At 40.6% G+C, this 11,527-nt stretch overlaps 1 protein-coding gene across 1 annotated transcript in view; it reads left to right on the top strand.

Annotated features, from left to right (window-relative positions):
- Positions 1-2,396: 2,396 nt before the first annotated feature.
- The window catches only part of TRIQK (triple QxxK/R motif containing), a 58,776-nt gene continuing 49,645 nt past the window's right edge, over positions 2,397-11,527 (top strand). Inside the window, exon 1 of the mRNA XM_067290284.1 lies at positions 2,397-2,461. The gene's annotated coding sequence lies outside the window, so the exon portion shown is untranslated. The remainder of the gene's footprint in view (positions 2,462-11,527) is intronic.

Here is an 11,527-nt window from a genome sequence, read left to right as displayed (position 1 = left end):
GGTTAGTATGATAGGTACTGCTATCATGCAGTACCTATGATCAACACACCAGTGGCTTAATGGCATCAATTTTTAGTAGATATCCTGCCAAACTTATGTTTTTGGATGGATCTGAGTGAGGATATTGTTACATGGAGAAAAACATGAAAGGGTTTGTTAAAAAAAATGAACAAAAGGGCAACGGGAACCAGTATGCTAGGTTAATTAGAGGCAAGAAACAAAATATTAATGTTAAGTGAGGAACAATACAGGATGGAAACAAAACATGAAAGGCCTTGAAAATGAAAGCAAAGTGCTTACAGAACCAGTGTAGAGATGGGGAACACTGGAGAGATGCAAGGAAGGGAGTCACATGGACAAAGCAATGAGCTAAGAGGATTATTTTTTACAGCAACAATTCTGGTTGGATATGAGCAGAGCAAGACTGTATCTATCAAAGCCACCAAAAATGACATTGTTGTAACTGAAATCACAGAATCACAGAATCACAGAATCACTGAGGTTGGAAGGGACCTCTGGAGATCATCTAGTCCAACCCCCCTGCTCAAGCAGGGTCACCTAGAGCACATTGCACAGGATTGCATCCAGGTGCGTTTTGAATATCTCCAGAGAAGGAGACGCCACAACCTCTCTGGGCAACCTGTTCCAGTGCTCTGTCACCCTCACAGTGAAAAAGTTTTTCCTCATGTTAAGATGGAAGTGTCTGTGTTTCAGTTTGTGCCCATTGCCTCGCGTCCTGTCGCTCGGCACCACCGAAAAGAGTCTGGCCCCATCCTCTCGACACCCTCCCTTCAGATACTTGTACACATAAAATATGGAAATACAAAGTGACAGGAGCATAAAAGATAGTTTTAGCTATGTGGTTGGATAAGGAATGTTTTCTCTGCAGAAGAAACCTTGGCAATGGGAAACAAGTATTTTTACCATAGGATGAGGACCAGGAAAGAAGAAATTAAAGATGGTGAAACTAAAAATGGTGAAAATGTTGTAGAGTTGTAGAGTTCCTTTTCATGGAGTCATAATTCTTTATGACTTATTGCTTATGGATCCTTTTAAAAGGCTGCTGGGCATACACAGGTTTATTACTTAAAAAAAAAGAAAGAACTTGGTGACAAAATGAATAGCATGATTAGGTGCAACTGACCTAGGACTAAATGCATTGTACTACGAGGTCTTGCAAGAACAAACTCCTTAACAATTCTTAAGATAATGCAAAATCATGCAGCCAGATGCTGATATTCCTTCATGTTTGTTTATTTTTTTCTGTGATTACATAGTCAAAAACCATGTCTAATAGTTATTTGAATCTAACTGCTGTTTTGCACATACCAATATATTTAAATATCCATGACCATGAATTGGATTTAACTGATTCATGTCAAAACAATCAAAAAATCAAAATACAGTACTGAAATATTTTGATGTAGAGGTTTCTTAGTTTACCAGTCAGAGTACAAAAAAAATAAAATATTGTTGAAAATTCTGAACATGCAGAAGTTAGAAAAATCAGATATAGTGCCCACAATAGGTGTGACACACCCTGTTCCACATGGGACAGATACTCTAAGAATAAATCATAATATTGTGTCCAATGAACTGCCGTATTCAGAAACTGCCTTGCTAACAGAAATGACTGGAGAAAACTCTGTGGTTTGGTACGGTTGTCAGACTAGGCAATCGCAGAGACGCTGATGAATCACCTTGAGGCTCCTTCTCCACTCCGTATTGGGAAAGTTCAGCAGGGAACGGCTTTGACTCCTTAAGTTGCAGAGGGAAACAAATGCTCACAAGGGGAGGGTTAACACTTGACTGTCAGCTGCTGCTTTGCAGGTAGCAAAGCACGTTCTTGTAATACTAATCAGTAAGCTGTTCAAAGGGTCAGTGGTTTATTTTTGCACCACAATTAACAAATCATGTTGCAAAGGTCCTACCATCATCTTAAGGTGATGAAAAATTACTTAACAGAGCAGGTTAATAATTTTCTACGTGTATGTTCTTAGGATCTTAGATTAACATCCCACTGAAGTGGGCTTTCATGAAGTGACGATGCTCACCGCTTTTAATTCTACATGTTTTGTGCAACATTTCTTACAGTCACCTAGGCAGGCAAAAAAAAAAAAAAAAAAAAAAAGCCGTGAAAACCAAAAAGCAGGGCGGGAAGGAGGGATGCTAAACTATCCCATGACCAACCAAACTTTCAGCCTGTCCCACGGCGCCCCGCCGGAGGGCAGCGCGGCCCCCGCCGCACAGGGCGGAGCCGCGGGGCCGCGGCGGGGGGGTGAGGGCCGGGGCCGGGGCAGGGGCCCTCCTCCGGGCGCAGCGCAGGCCCGGGCCGGCCGCCGCCGGCGGGGCGGGCGGGCCCGTGGGCGGGGCGCTCCCGCAGGAGCGGCGGCGGCGCCCCGTGAACAGGAAGTCCGTCCCGCCGCGAGAGGAGGCGGAGCTCGCCCGCTCAGCCCCAGAGGTACCGAGCCGCTCCCGGGGGGCGAGGGGGGGCGCGGGCGTGAGGTCCGGCCGGCACGGCGAGGCCCCGCGGTCGCCACGGCAACCGCCCCCCGCCCTGTCGCCTCAGGGCGGCTGTTGCGCGCTGCCACCCCCCCCCCTTCCCCCCACCGTTCTCCGGCGCTCCATTGGCCTCAGGCCACGGAGCGCCCGAATTGGCGGGCGCCCCTCGGCCGGACCGCTGTCCGGCTTGTGCCTTCGCCGCCATTGGTCGACAGGAAGCGCTCGCCTCCGCGATTGGCCGGAGCGCGCCGCCAATCCGGGCGGCGCTGGGGGTGCCCGGGTGCCGCCTTCGCAACGTGGGCTGAGGGGACGGGTATGGGGGCGAAGCGGGGGCAGCGGCTGGAGCTGCTGCGGCCATTTTGAGTGTGGGCGGAAAAAGCCTTTCGCCGGCGGTTGCTGGGGCGGGAAGGGCAGCTGGGCCGGGGAAAGGCGAGGCCGAGTGGCCCTTTGTCGGACGAGGGCTGCCAGCGCCGCCCTGGCTCTCCTCTCAGTGTTACCCACCTGCCTGCGCCTGCTTTCCGTCGGTGCCCCTTGCCAGGAGGCTGCCAGTGCCCAGGCTAGGTCTCTAGCTCATGTGTGGTTTATTTACAGAGAAATAACCCCTCGCCAGGAGGGTCTCTCTGGCTTGTGCTGGTGTGGGAGGCTGGGCCTGGTGCGGGGGATGCCAGGGTGGCCGAGCTGGCCAAATCCCCGCTCTCCTGCTCTGGTGCCTCTGTGCGAGAACGTATCTAGCCCCATGGTGTTGCCTCATGGGCTCCACCTTTTGCATGTAATCTGCCAACATGGTTTGGTTGAGCTTGTGTCTGTGTGTGTGTATAAAATCCTGTCTGTGTGGATTTTCCAGGTGTCTGGAAATGGGACAAATAGCTACTGTGTATGTGCAGACTGACCCCCCACATGCACTGAGTCCAGCATGTGTTAGAGCAACTCCATGTGCAGTATGTAATCGATCTGTGTATGGTCAGCAAACTGCAGGTACCGCAGTGGCTGTCTGTACCTGTGCAATAAATCTGATACATCCAGGACTTGTTGAGCTTGCTATGTTTACCTTGCAGGTGTGATGTGTTCTGGGTACATTGGAGGCCTTTGTGTTTTCTGCAGAATCAGTTGGTCACACCTGTGTTCAGAAAATCCTGGATAGAAATATGGGAGCCACAACCTTCTTAAATGCGAAGTGTTGGCGGGGACTGCTGCCAGCGTGCTCGTGTGGTTCTCAAACTGCTCTCTGTTACAGCAGCATACGTAGTTATGAGAACAGAGCATAGTACCAGCAAACACCTTTAAGAGAGCTTGTGGTGTAGGCACACACACACACACACACATTAATTCAACTACATGTTGTACGGGGCTCAAGTTCTTTGCTGTCAGGGGCCAGACTCATTTCTAATGTAAAGAGCTATCTGCTGTCAGAATGGAGGAGTACCTGCTAACCAAGATGTGTTGACTCTCTTCCCGGCTTTGCTACTGACATGTGACTTCTGTAGTGGAAAACTGTAGAAAGTGATGTTTAAGAGATGCAGAAAAATCTACAGTTATGGGGAAAACTGAACCATTTCTTAAGTAGTGTTATTTGGCATGTTTTCTTTGGCTGAATCACTTCACCTCTTGGTACAAAATGGGCTAGGGACAAACTTGGTTGTTCAGAAAATAGCTTTTCTCCTCACAAAAGCAAAATTTGGCAGATGCTTTTGTTGGCATGATTATCTTTGATCATGAATGGGTAAAGTTTACCCTTCCAGGACTTGTCTTCTGTCTTCATGAAAGCCCTGAAGAGATAAGCTTACTTCAGGTCAGTACTTTTAAGTATGACCATAGAGAAAATACAAAAAAAGGGCTGACTGAACTAAATCACATCTGTGCAAACAGTTGACACATTTTTTTAGGAAATGACAATTACTCACTTTTTTCTGTTATTCCTGCTTCAATATGTAGATCCTTTTTATAATATGATTTATTAAATTGAACAAAGCGGGGATTACAATTTTACAATTGACTTTTTAGTCTTTCTAAAATAGTATTTTATATCTGCAAAAGGACTATAGAAAATATCAGTGTTTTTAACATAGATACAGAGCTCTTCAAATATCTGTGTTTTGAAAGGTTATTTCAAATAAAACCACTAAAATAGAGATTCCTGTTAGCATTGGTAAAACTTCCCTTGTAACTAACTTTAAATCTTATATCTATATGTGTGCACACATGTATGTGTGTGTATATATATGTATTTCTATTAAGTTTCTTAAAAACAGGACTATCCCTCCTTTTGTTTTGGATGCAAGCAGCTGAGTTCAAAAATTCGATTGCTGTATTGTATTTAATGAATTGGCTTTTTCCCTGCATCTTTCTTTGAAAACAGACTTTAGCGAAGTATAATATGAAACAAGATATATATACTTTTTTTTTGTAAAATCATGAATGAAGACAGTGCTTTTGTTACTAGTTTTTCATTTTCATAAACTTGAATTAAACAGAGTAAGTTCATATGCTTTAGAGGATTCCACATACACTTCTGCCAGTTCATTGACTTCTTCATAGGTCTTGACATTACACTCTGCAGCTTCTCAAGAAAAGGAAGCCAATTTGTGTGTGAGTTTTGTAGCAGCTACAGAAAAGTTCTCTAACTCACTATTGGCCTCAAACAGAGCATGAAAACCTAGTCATATAAGCTATTATATTAATCTGTGATACTGCCCAGTGTATATGGAGGATTTACTTTGTTCAAATATTGCAGTCAAATCCTGCAGCTCACTTTTAAAGAAGGACTTGAGTTCGGTACAACTTATGACAGTACCTCTGGGAAACATCCAGTTTTTGTAGACTCAACAGAGAAAACAAGCTGAGTTCTTTTACAGTGCAATGAAGATGTTTTCTATGACTTTTTCTGTGTAACTTATTTCTTGATACCATGAATTAATTTTTGTTTCTTAGATAGTTTTTAAAATCTTTCCCCCCCAAAATGGATGACTAGTATCAAGATTAGTTACAATTAATTGCAGTAGGAATTTTAGTTTTTCCTTGAGATTTTTCTCAGAACTAGGAAGTTCTTGGCTTTGTTTTCCTTCAGTATCTTTCTGTATTAATCACGCTGAACTTTTCATTAGGCATTACAAGCAGTGACTTATAGACAGTATAATAAGTACACATAGAATAAAATGCAAAGGATATTTTGGAAAGTCTTTATAAATCTCTAAAGCAGGCTAAAGTTACAAAATGGAGTTAAAAGTAAATTGTTATGAGGATGAGACATGTAAAGAAAATGAAACATGGCTGTAAAGTAGGGACAAAGAAACTAACAGTTTTCTTTTATAGTTACTCCTGCGAAAAAGGACTATGAAAGTATATGTTTTCTGATACAAACTCTGTTTTAAATTTTTCTGTTTTTTCTTTGTAGATTATTTCATTTGCTGGCAGGTTTACATTTCATTGAGGAAAAAATGTGAAGAGAATTACAGAAACACATAGAAGCTGATCATTTTTTAAAATAAAAAATGAAGTGCTTTTCAATGCAATGGCTATCCTCATTTCAAATGAAGTCTGCAATGATTAAATATTAAAATGATCGATGGTTTAAATTAATATAAAAACTTTTCAGGAGATTATTACAAAGATTAACATTTTTAATGTTTTAATACTTCCATAGTTTATCAATCACAGGCTCAGTGAAACTGTTTTTAGTTACCTAGCTGATGATCTCATATATCATTGCAATATTATGCACAACAAACGTCATGGTGTTGTTGGTAGAAGAGATGAAGAAACACAATTTATGTTACAGCTCTTTAATAATCAGTTTTGGTGTTGAAATATTTTTTGACATACTGAATGAGCAAGTAGTTTTTTTTCCCCCCTGGAAAGGAGATGAAAAGGAAAGACAGCTTCAGGAATGAAATTAAGTTAAGTATTGTTTGCCATTTAGAAAGGAACTGTGTTTCATGTAATGACAAACATAGGTGGTCACTGGTACTGCTACAGAAGAAGAAAAAGCGCTAGCATGTGTTTTTCCAAGTAGGACTTGCATTAATGCAGCTTTAATACCCCAAAATTGTCTGTGACAGCCTGTGATTCCTGATACATTTTTACTCTTTGTTAGAATTATGTTTGAAGGTCATGGGAAAATGTCATGGCACCCCAGGTGCTTTTGTATCAGTAGCTGCACATAAGATACCCCTGTAATTCAGTGTATTGAGTAAACACTCCAGGCATTGTTAAAATGGACAGTGCTAATTCCTTTGTTTTCTGTTTCTTCATTTTTTAGCAGTAAGGTTGAAAACCAGCATTAGTGTTTTCATGTTTGATTTTGCCTATCTAACCATGTATTGCAATGATACATTGGAGCTTTATATTATTATTTATATACTTACTGCATTGTGTCCCAGGACTTTTTGCAGTGTTGAATATGGTATTTCATATATCAAAAAAAATATTCTTTCTTCATGTGTTGTGATTGTTCTTGGCATCGTCCTTCGTCCAGTATGTTTACTATCAAAAACAAGGCAGTGTTGGAAAGACACAGTGTAATGAATTAACAAATGTAAGCCCAGTAACAGGTGTGAAGAAGGATAGGAGGTACAGTCAGAAGAGGAAAGATAAAATAGAAATCTGGAAATAGATGTTGAGCTGGTGAAATGAATAAATGGGAAAAGACTGTTCTGACAGCAGAAGTTTACAGTGCTGAAGTCGCTTATACCAAGGAGGGCAAGTATTAGGGAAAGAGCAAAGGTTAGCACTAGGTTAATGCTGAGAATGGTGTTGGGAAGTTAAAATCCAGAAGATAGACTGGAGAACACCATTTTTTACACAAGGCCAGTTTGTTGTCAGTTATTAATACTGCTATTTCTATTCTTAAGTAAGATAATGAAAGAACGATTAGGATACATTGCCTGTAGTTTGTTGCCTCTAGACAGTAAGCCAAATTTATCCTCATGTATTTCCATTGAAATAAATAATGAAGCAAAATAACCTTTTATGTTATCAACTGTTATTTGTAGTGGGGAAAGAGATTGGGTTAGAAATGTAGTAGATTTCAAAATTTCAATCGTTTTCTCTCCGGCTGTGCTGTGTGGTGCAAGTAAAGAAAAGGTTAAGTTTACCCATGATAATTCCCTCTCACATTTACATTATCAGTCAGCCTTTGTAGCTTTTTGTGCTTTTATCTATTGTGTTTTCATTGTAATCTTTACATATGAAGTTCTCAATTCTACAAATTCTTATGCTCAAATTTATTCACAAATGGCTCTGACAGATGAGCTTTGGAAGACTTAGATGCTATGGTTTAAGATATCACCAGCTGTTCGCCTTCTCCCATCCCTCAAATCATAGTCCATACAGAAGAGCCAGCAGCACCTGCACCTCAGTCACTGGATTTCACTCTCCTCACCTCAACACAAGTCTGTCTTTTTTGGTGGCTTGATGAATGGGTCTATGAATGGGATTCCCGGGGACATACATATTCCATTTTGCTGCCCTTTCTTCCAGGCCAGTAACCTCTAGCAGAGAGGTGATTGAACAGTTGGGGGCAGCAACATCTTAAAGCCTCTCAGTTTGATACCCAATGCTTATTTATGAGACTCCACTGTAGTTTCAAATGAACATGTTTTTACGTTTCTATTTTAAATTACCCATGTTTTGCACCTGTTATGGTATCAAGTCAGGGCAGAGGGTTTTTCAGTACTTGGATTTGCCATATCACCATATCTCTGTTTAAACTCTCACCTCAGGGTTTTCTTTGCTGTTAAAACTGATCATACCTAAAAGGTCTTGTTTACACAACACAGATCTTTCTTTTCTGTGGTAATATACCATAGAAATTGTCTAGTAGGCAATTTTAATGTTGGATGCATTGTTTGTGGAGCTGATTAAGCTGTCTCCGATTAAGATTACATCACTTACTTTATTGCAAGACCAGTTTTGTATTACTTATGTCTTTGCCAAAAGAAAACAGTTAACTCGAGGTAGTGTAATATTTGTTTTGTTTTTGTGTGTTGGCTGTCAAACCAAAGTCCAATATTCGTATAGTCAACATTTAAACTTGATTAGGTCCTTGATTTACTACTGCTTGGTTAAAATGAATTTTAAAATTAGGACTGTACAGGAACAAGAAGATGGATAAAGAGCTGGCCTGTTGCCAGAGCTTAGAAGTAGTGGCTGGGGGGGCATTGTCAACGGTTTGCAGGGACTGACACCAGAATTTGTATTGAGTGGGATGCTTTACACTGTTTTAATCAATAGTCTAGGAGTAAACATAAAACCAGTAATGATAAACTGTATGGATGGTACAGTGATTGCTGGACTGATGAAGGAAGGATGATGTATAAAGCATGGCTGGGGTCGTGGTAACATGAGCCCATTTGACTGTTAAAATGCAGTTGTCTACAAAAGCGTCTAGGAAGAAGGAATTCTGGATATTCCTACAGAGTGGAAGACTTTATTTTGGAAAGCTGTGGCCTGAGGAAGACTTGGAGTTTATAAGGAGACTCCTGTAGCCAAAGATGCTTCTAATGTAGGGCAAAGTCAAAAGGACTAGTGCAGTCTTTGACTCAGTAAGTGAGGGTAAGAAGGAAAGGTAGGAGGGTAGTTTAAATCCCTTTAATAAGACCACTACTGGGAAGTTACATCTGGTTCTAATTTTTCTAAAACATATCTTGGAAAATTGGAAAGAGTGCAAAAAGAGCAAAGGTGGGTTACAAGAAGCAATGTCATGTGTAGCAGTGAGAAAGAAGTGCATTCTCTCAAAGGAAAGAATGACAGTGGAAGGCAACTATGCCTATGTTTGTCCCAGAAGCAGCTTTCAGAGTTCATCTGAAGGTGAAGTCCTCCCTAGAAGACACCAACTTCTGTGTATTAACAATGTTACCTTTGGGAGCTGAGAGTGGGTTCAGGCTTGCCATGATGTTCCTGACCACACATCTGCATTACTGCACCTGTACTTGACTTCAGCAAAGTCTATTAACTATCTGTCCCACCTTGCTGCAGCTGAATACAGGCCCTCCTAGCTTACATGTGTAGCGTTGGGAGTTCTAGGCAAGGCTGTGCTGCACCCATGTGATTTTGTCATTTCTTTCCATTGCACAGGATATGAAAAGCATTATTTCTTTTCTGTTGTACGGACATATCCTGGAAAGCTTTTTATAATATGTTTTTTCAGCCTTAGACTTTGGTGTGATTAAATTTTAGTATGATTTTAATGGAACCATGAAGAATTACAACAGCTGAGGATCTGGGTTTTTTTCATCGTGAATTCATAAAGTAGTCAGACCAAGGATGGATGTTGCTTTCTTTGAAATTTTTTGACATATACTAGTTAATTTATGAATGACTATTTCTGTAATTTGGAGAGAAAAGGTTAACAGAGCATTCTTAGACTGCTGTTTACCTTTTTTGTGAAAGATAGGATAATTTTGAAAGTGGATTATTTCAATATCTTTCTGGGAATACAAAGCAGCAGACTTAAAGACTGTATAGGAAGAAGGTATTCTGGAAAAATGATTATTATAGAGACAAAATCTATTTAAAAAACTTCAAACTATTTTCATTTTAAGTACACCAGTGAGGTTAAATAATATTAGTAACTTCTGTTAAAGTAACATCATAATAATTTAAAACAAAAGGTCCCAGTGCACTTGCTAATATCTTTTATGGCTTCAGTAAAATACATCTGAAATGATTTACAAAGCAAAGCTTCTGGATGAATTCTTCCAGTTCTACATGGGAAGAGAGCCTGTTTGTCTTCATGGATGTTTATATATACCCATGGAAATTATGATCTAAATGTGGGTACAGTACTAAAACATGGCCATATATGCAGAGTAAAGAATTCAAAGCACTTGCATTCTGTCATTTATTGCATACAAGTAATGTATATTGTATAGGGTCTGTTCAATTCTGTGTCGTGACCATAGAAGGATTCTATAGAATTTGTACTGTACCTTGAAGAGACTTTCAAGAGGAGGGACTGGTACCCATAAAAAAAGATCAGCGCAGTATCTGACCAAACTTATCAGGCTGTTTTTGAGCATTCTGTCCCAGGCACTGTCAGTGCTGAAAACAGTGGAGAGCTGGAAGATGTTTCCACTGTGCTATGTTAGTATAGATTTTCATAACGCACTTTATAAAAAAAAAAAGTCTGTATGGAAAAGTAAGGAAGTCTGTAAAGCTGAGTATGCAGGATAGACTATTTCAGAAATTAAAAGCAACTTAATCAAACTCTTTTTCAAAGTTGCTCCAGCCCTCCTTAAACTTCTTAAACTTGGTAGAACTGAGCAATTGTACTAGGAGGAGAATAGCCCTGCAGTTTCTTGTGATACTGGTGTTGAATCTATTTGCTTTAATGAAAGCCAGTCTGAACTTATTTTAGTGAATGCTCTAGCAGTTTTTATTTGTTTGTTTTATACAAACTGCAAGGCTATATATCCCCCTCCTCCCAATTAAAACTTGTGGCAGTGTTGAAGCATACATTCTCCTTTGACTGTGGCCAACGGCATGTGCAAACCCTTAATGCTTAGAGATAGGCACTCCGGAAATTAGAGTGAATGGAGTGGATTTTCATCTGCCATTTTATCTCAGGCTATGGTTTCTGAATAGATACTCACAGGCTGATAGCTATTTATTAAATGCTATTGCAAGGGCAAAGTCTCTCTTTCAGGAGTCTTGTAACTATTCCATTCCTAAGTAGTTTGAGGTGTAGAAATTTCTCATCAGAGGTATCTTCTAGGCCAGGGAAGGCCAATCTTTCACGCACCAGAACACAGGGTTTAAAAAACCATAGTCTCCCAAAGCAGCAAGTAATAAAAAAGTGCTCAATTTTGTATTTCACTAATATTTTTACAATAAATACAATTTCACATATAGCGCATGAGTTCAGACATCCAAATAAATACTTTTTTCAGTTTGTTAGTCTCAACTGGTGCCATCCTATCCTCTGGTGTTCTCCTGGACAATGAACCCTGCAGTGTAATGTCTTCTTCCTTGTAACACACGTGCACACTGGTCAGGAGTACTGGGAATCGATGGTGACAACTCTCTTCCC

The sequence above is a fragment of the Apteryx mantelli genome, chromosome 2 (genome assembly GCF_036417845.1).
Source record: "Apteryx mantelli isolate bAptMan1 chromosome 2, bAptMan1.hap1, whole genome shotgun sequence".
NCBI classification, from domain to species: Eukaryota; Metazoa; Chordata; class Aves; order Apterygiformes; family Apterygidae; genus Apteryx; species Apteryx mantelli.
The sequence above is the reverse complement of the archived record's forward strand: the minus strand, read 5'-3'. Positions and strand labels throughout refer to the sequence as shown.